This window comes from Geotrypetes seraphini, chromosome 1, assembly GCF_902459505.1.
Source record: "Geotrypetes seraphini chromosome 1, aGeoSer1.1, whole genome shotgun sequence".
NCBI classification, from domain to species: Eukaryota; Metazoa; Chordata; class Amphibia; order Gymnophiona; family Dermophiidae; genus Geotrypetes; species Geotrypetes seraphini.
The window spans coordinates 470907091-470913090 of NC_047084.1; positions in this window are offsets into that span (position 1 = coordinate 470907091).

The window sequence follows — 6000 nt, forward strand, 5'->3', positions numbered from 1 at the left end:
CCAGAATTGTACACAATATTATAAATGAGGTCTCACCAGAGTCTTATACAGGGACATCAATACCTATGCTATCCTACTGGCCATTCCTCTCCCTAACCACCCAAGCATCCTTTTAGCTTTTGCCGTTGCCTTTTCAACCTGTTTGGCCATCTTAAGATTACCACATACTATCACACCCAAGACCCATTCCTCTTTCATGCACCGATGCTCTTCACCCCCTAAAATGTACCGTTCCCTTGGGTTTTTGTAGCCCAAATACATGAACTTGCACTTCTTGGCAGTTCTGTTTCAGTACTCTTGGATGATGTCAACTACTTGTGTGCCTTATCAATCTTGCTATCTATAGAGAAACATCAATTACAGGTGAACAAAATTGATTTACATGCTTTTGTGAAAATGAAGGATGTCACTGGTGCAGCACAGAGGGAGAGTCATTTTCCAAACCATTTCCATGGGTAAAGCACTTCTTTCTGTGAAGAAATGGCGTTATAAAAATTGCCTGCCTGATATGTGGCAAACATATGCCAGAGCAGCCCTTAATTATATGCATAACTTCATCAGATGTTTGATGAGGTGTTCTTGAAGATGGGGCTGGGGAGAGGTTTGCACTTGATACTTTTGAAAAATACTAATATATTCATATATTTAATTAAAACTATTTAACTAAAACTGTGCACACATGCACTTTCACTTTGAAAATGTGGCAAGTCCATTTATTGAGGAGAATCAAGATGGTGACTGAGTGAGTCATGTTTTCAGTGGCTCCTGCGTGTTACCAGCAATATTTACTACACTTTTCTCAACGAGATTACCTACTATATTTTATGATGTCAAAGCGCAGGGGTAAGCAGAGGAATGATCTTCCTGCCTCCTCTTCTACTTCATTGACGTGGCAGACAGCGATAACATCTTTCGCTGTCCTGGTTAGATTGGGTGTTTCTGCTGACCGAGGTGGGCAGACCTCAGTCTTAGAAGGCGTCGTCTCGCTGAGCCCATTGGGGCCTGTAGTTCCCTCGTGTCCCGGGATGATTTTGGGGACGCCTACAGCTTCTTAGGAAGAGCCAGAGCTGCTATCTCCATCGACGATGAAGGTTTCACCCTTGACCCCCGGATGGAAATTACAACTTGCCGACTTCCTTGCAGGCAGCTTCAGGGGTTGGAGGACCAGCAATTCGGAGTGTGGCAGGGATTAAGAATCCCATTCTACAATCTATGGAGGTGACTCCTGTGGTGGAGTCTCCTGTGATTTCTCTCCCTGCTCCCCTGACTAGACCAGTGGTAATAGACATGGAAGCTATCTGGAGTGCAGTGGAAAATTTGCACAAGGTATGCTGTTTATTTCCTCGGTGCAAAATACTAATATTCAATTTAAGAATTTTGAAAAGAAATTTCAGAAGCACTCCGTTAGAATGGGCAAAATTGAGAAATCTGTGGCAGAACTGAAGATTTCTACTAATGTGCAATTGAAAGACAAAAATTTACTTACTAGAAAAATTGAAAACCTTGAGAATGCGAATAGAAATTTAAATTTAAGACTTTTGAATTTTCCTGTCTCTAGATTTCAGTCTTCTAGGGACTTATTTCAATCATTTCTAATTTCTGTTCTGAAATACCCAGAAAATAATATGCCACCACTACAAAAGTTATATTACTTAAATGTACCTATAGAGGATAAAGAAAAAGTGGACGAACATTCAGAAGAACTTGATCTGACTGGAATGTTGGCGTTGTCTCAGGTAGAAAGTATGAATAGAGCCACCTTACTGGTCACTTTTGTTTGTCTTCAAGATAAAGAAGCAATTCTTCGCCTATTCTATAGGACTGATAATGTTGAATTTCATGGATTCAAAATTTCAATTTTTCCTGATGTATCGAAATGAACACAAGTCAGGCGTAAGAAATTCCTGGCTTATCGTTATCTGTTCTAAATCTAGGAGTGACATTTCAGTTACGTTTTCCTTGAAAATGTTGCGTTACATATCAAGCTAATAGATATATAGATATATATTTTAAAATTTTTTTATTCATTTTCAAATTTACAATAAGTGTAACAATATATCCAAACAAATAAATATAACACTTAATAATCATCAATGGTAAAAATAATATGCTCTTATCTCCAACCCTACCCATCCTTTCTTATCATATAATCAATACCTTATACAATATGTTACAATAAATTTACCCTCCCCTCCCCCCTAACAATCAAACTTGTAAATTTAAGGGAAAAAATAAATAAAATAAAATGTCATCTAATCGGTACAATACTTTGTAAATGGCTCCCACACATCCTGAAATTTCCTGAAGAAACTACGCTGTATTGCAATAAATCTTTCCATTTTATAAACATGACATAAGGAATTCCACCAGAAATTATAATTTAATCTACTTCAATTTTTCCAATTATACTTAATTTGTTGAATGGCAACCCCAGTCATTATAAGTAATAATTTGTTATTATTTGTAGAAATCTGACTTTTTGCTCTCATTGCCAAATAGCACAGTTTGTTCATGTTTGTTTTGTATCTAATAAACAATTAATTTGGTCCCAAATTGATTTCCAAAAATTCATAATAAATGGACAATAGAATAATAAACGATCTAAAGTCCCTGCTTCGAGATGACAGTGCCAACATTTATTAGACTTAGAGCTATCCAATTTTTGTAATCGAACAGGGGTCCATAATGCTCTATGTAATAGAAAAAAACAAGTTTGTCTCATAGATGACGACACTGTACATCTCATTCTCCAAGTCCAAATTCGTGGCCATTGAGACGCAGTAATTTGGTGCTTAATCTCAATACTTCAAATGTCTCTCAGACCAGTGTTTAGTTTCTTTTTAATAAATCCAGTCAGCAATTTGTACCACTGAGCGGCCTGGTGACACAAGAAGATATATTTTTTATGAGCCCGATCAATTACAATTTTTTCTGGAAGGTAAAGCAACTGCGAGAACTCCAGAGACGTTGGTCGAAATTGCTAATCAGGCCATATAATTGAATCCAACTGTGCTCTGTAATTTGATTGAATTTAGAAATTTCTTGAATCCAACTTCCCTTGGATGTGATTGCTCTCTTCTCCCTAATGTAGACTTTACTCATTGTTATTAGTGTGTTATACTACGTTGATCATTTTTCTTTAGTAAATTATTATATTTACTAGTATTTAAGCCCGTTACATTAACAGGTACTAGAATATATGTCTGTCTGTCTTTATTTCTGTCTCTCTCCCTCCCACTGTCTTTCTTTGTCTGTCTTTCTGTGTCTCTCCCTGCCCCTGTGTCTTTCTTCTTTTCTTTCTGTCTCCCTCCCTCCCACTGTCTGTCTTTCCTTCTGTCACTCCCCCTCCATTTTTCTGTGCAGCAGCATTTCCCTCCCCTCACCCCACTTCCCTGTGCAGCAGCAACAGCATTTCCCTCCCCCCCACTTCCCTGTACAGCAGCCGCAGCAGCATTCCCTCCCCCTCCATTTCCCTCCCCCCACACCACTTCCATGTGCAGCAGCAGCATTTTCCCATACCCCCCCTTTCCCTTCCCGCAGTCTAGCCGGCTCCTTTAGTCCCTTGCCGCCCCCCCCTCTTCCCTTCCCGCGGTCCCGACAAACCTGCCAAGCAGCGTCCGCAGCACTCTACACATGCTGCTTCGGGGCCTTCTACTGCCCTGATTTACTCTGGCATGTCCCTGATGACATCATCAGAGACGCAACAGAGCAAATCAGGGCAGTAGAAGGCCCTGAAGCAGTGTGTGTAAAGTGCTGCAGATGCTGCTGGAGTCGGCAGGTTTGTCGGGACCACGGGAAGGAAAGGGGGTAGCAAGGGACTAAGTGAGCCAGTCAGATGGTGGAAAGGGATGGGAGGGTGAGACCGCGATGGAAGGGTCGACGGGGGTTCGGGTGCGAGAAGGGGGGGTGCCGACAAAGAAATTACTTACTGTGAGTGAGGAGGGAGCCGGCAAGACCGCAGAGACCATTTTATGTGTGCATGCGCACTCCTGCCTGCCACGGACATACAGATCACGAAACATGTAGGCAAGAGTGCGCATGCGCGCTTAGTGTTTTATTATAGTAGATTTTCAAGTGATGTATTTTTAACTTGTAAAAATATATATATATATATAAAGAAAATGTGGCAAGTCCACATAAAAAAGGTGCATGTACCTTTTACCCAGGTGCAATTACCCAATATCAGAATACTCACGTGGGAAAAACCCCCCAGAAAATAGTTCAGTGATGGAACAAAGAAGTCTGTAGAAGATAGTCAAGAAAATACACTACTGTATGCATCGAGCAAATGGAAAAATGAAGAACTGGAATGAGGAAAGACATAAAATCTCACATGATGTGTTAGTCATGCACTCTTTTTCAAGTTTAGATTGCATAGGAAAGTTAATAGAATTTTCAATGCTATTTTTCCTCTGTCTGCTGTAGCATCTGAAAGTCTTTCTGCAGTTATACCCACATGCCACTTGATGGCACTCCTGATTAAAAGTTTTTGACTAAATATAACCAATTTGCACATCATAGTATAGAGCCTAAATCAATATTACCGAATCCATTATTTACTTTTTATGTTATCCTGTACATTCATTGAGATCCCACTTATCCCTTCTTTTTTTTTTTTTTTTAGTTCAATAAGTTTTATTGTTTTAATGAAAAATACAGAGAAACAAAGTTCAATGTCAATGTACATAACCAATGGAAAAAATAATATGGAAGTGCAGGTACAAGAATATTCATACAGTGGCATCTGTAGAAGAGATAATATGCATACAAAAGGAAAATCTGACATATCATATATTGAAATGAACCAGATATGCAAGAGAATAACTCAATTGTTGGGAGGTAAGGAAACATCCAATAAGGGCTTCCAAGTACGTTCAAAAGAGGCAAGAGATCTATTCTTAAGGGCAGCCGCCCTTTCATACCTGGCTGTGACAAAAAACATGTTCCACCACACATTATAATTCACCATAGATGTATTTTTCCAATTTTGCAAGACTAATTTAATTGCCAATTGCAACAATATGTTAAAGAGTTTTGATTCTCTAGCAGGCAAGTCTTCATTGAGACTTGCTACCGAGGATAAAAACAGCTGGGGTGAGCGATTTGTTGATGCAAAACAACTTTCCCAAAGTCTTCAATATCGATTGCTAAAAAGGATGAATCAGAGTACAATAGTAAAGTTAATGTAAAAAGGTACCCTTTTCCTTGGTGCAGGACCAACAATTACCTGATTCAGAGGACTTGAAGTGAAACAGTTTATGCAGAGTCCAAATAGCTCTGTGAAGGACAAAAAATATGGATTGCTTCAGAGAAGATGAGCTAGAAGTGCATCATAAAGATAGCCATGCTTGGTTCTATGATGTAATGTGAAGAGAAATCTGCAAATCAAATTCCCACATGTGTTCCATGCCAGTCGGATAGTGAAAGAGTTCTACTTGTAGCCATTTATACTATTTGAACTCACATCCTTTGGAAGCATGCAATTTTGACATCAATGGCAGCAGACTAGGAAGAGCAAATGTAAGTTGAGTTTTATGCAGAAAAGTGGAGAGACAGTGAGTCAGTTGAATCCATTGAAAGTGTTGAGTGTTGGGAAGATGATAACGTTGTTGCTGCTGAGTGAAAGTCAGCCAAGATGCATCATGTTTAATATCTTGTACAGTCCATATACCGCATTGCTGCCTTTCTGTCCAGCGTATGGGTTCATTATGTATCTTAAAGTTAAGGTTGTTCCAGAGAGGTGCAGACATAGTATGAATCCAATGCCAAGGCAGAAATTTCTCAACTGTTCTGACAGCTGTTTTTGCACTATGAAGGATGGGATTTGCAGACTTGGCCAAGTGCTGAAATGGTAGGAGAAGTAAAGGTTGAGCTGCATGGCAAGTTGATTCCCAAGAGAGCCATATTGGCGAGTAGGTAGATGAAGCAGAAGCAAACCAGTACGAGGTTTGTTGCATGATAAAGGCTGTGTGATAGTTATGAAAGTCTGGAAAATTAACT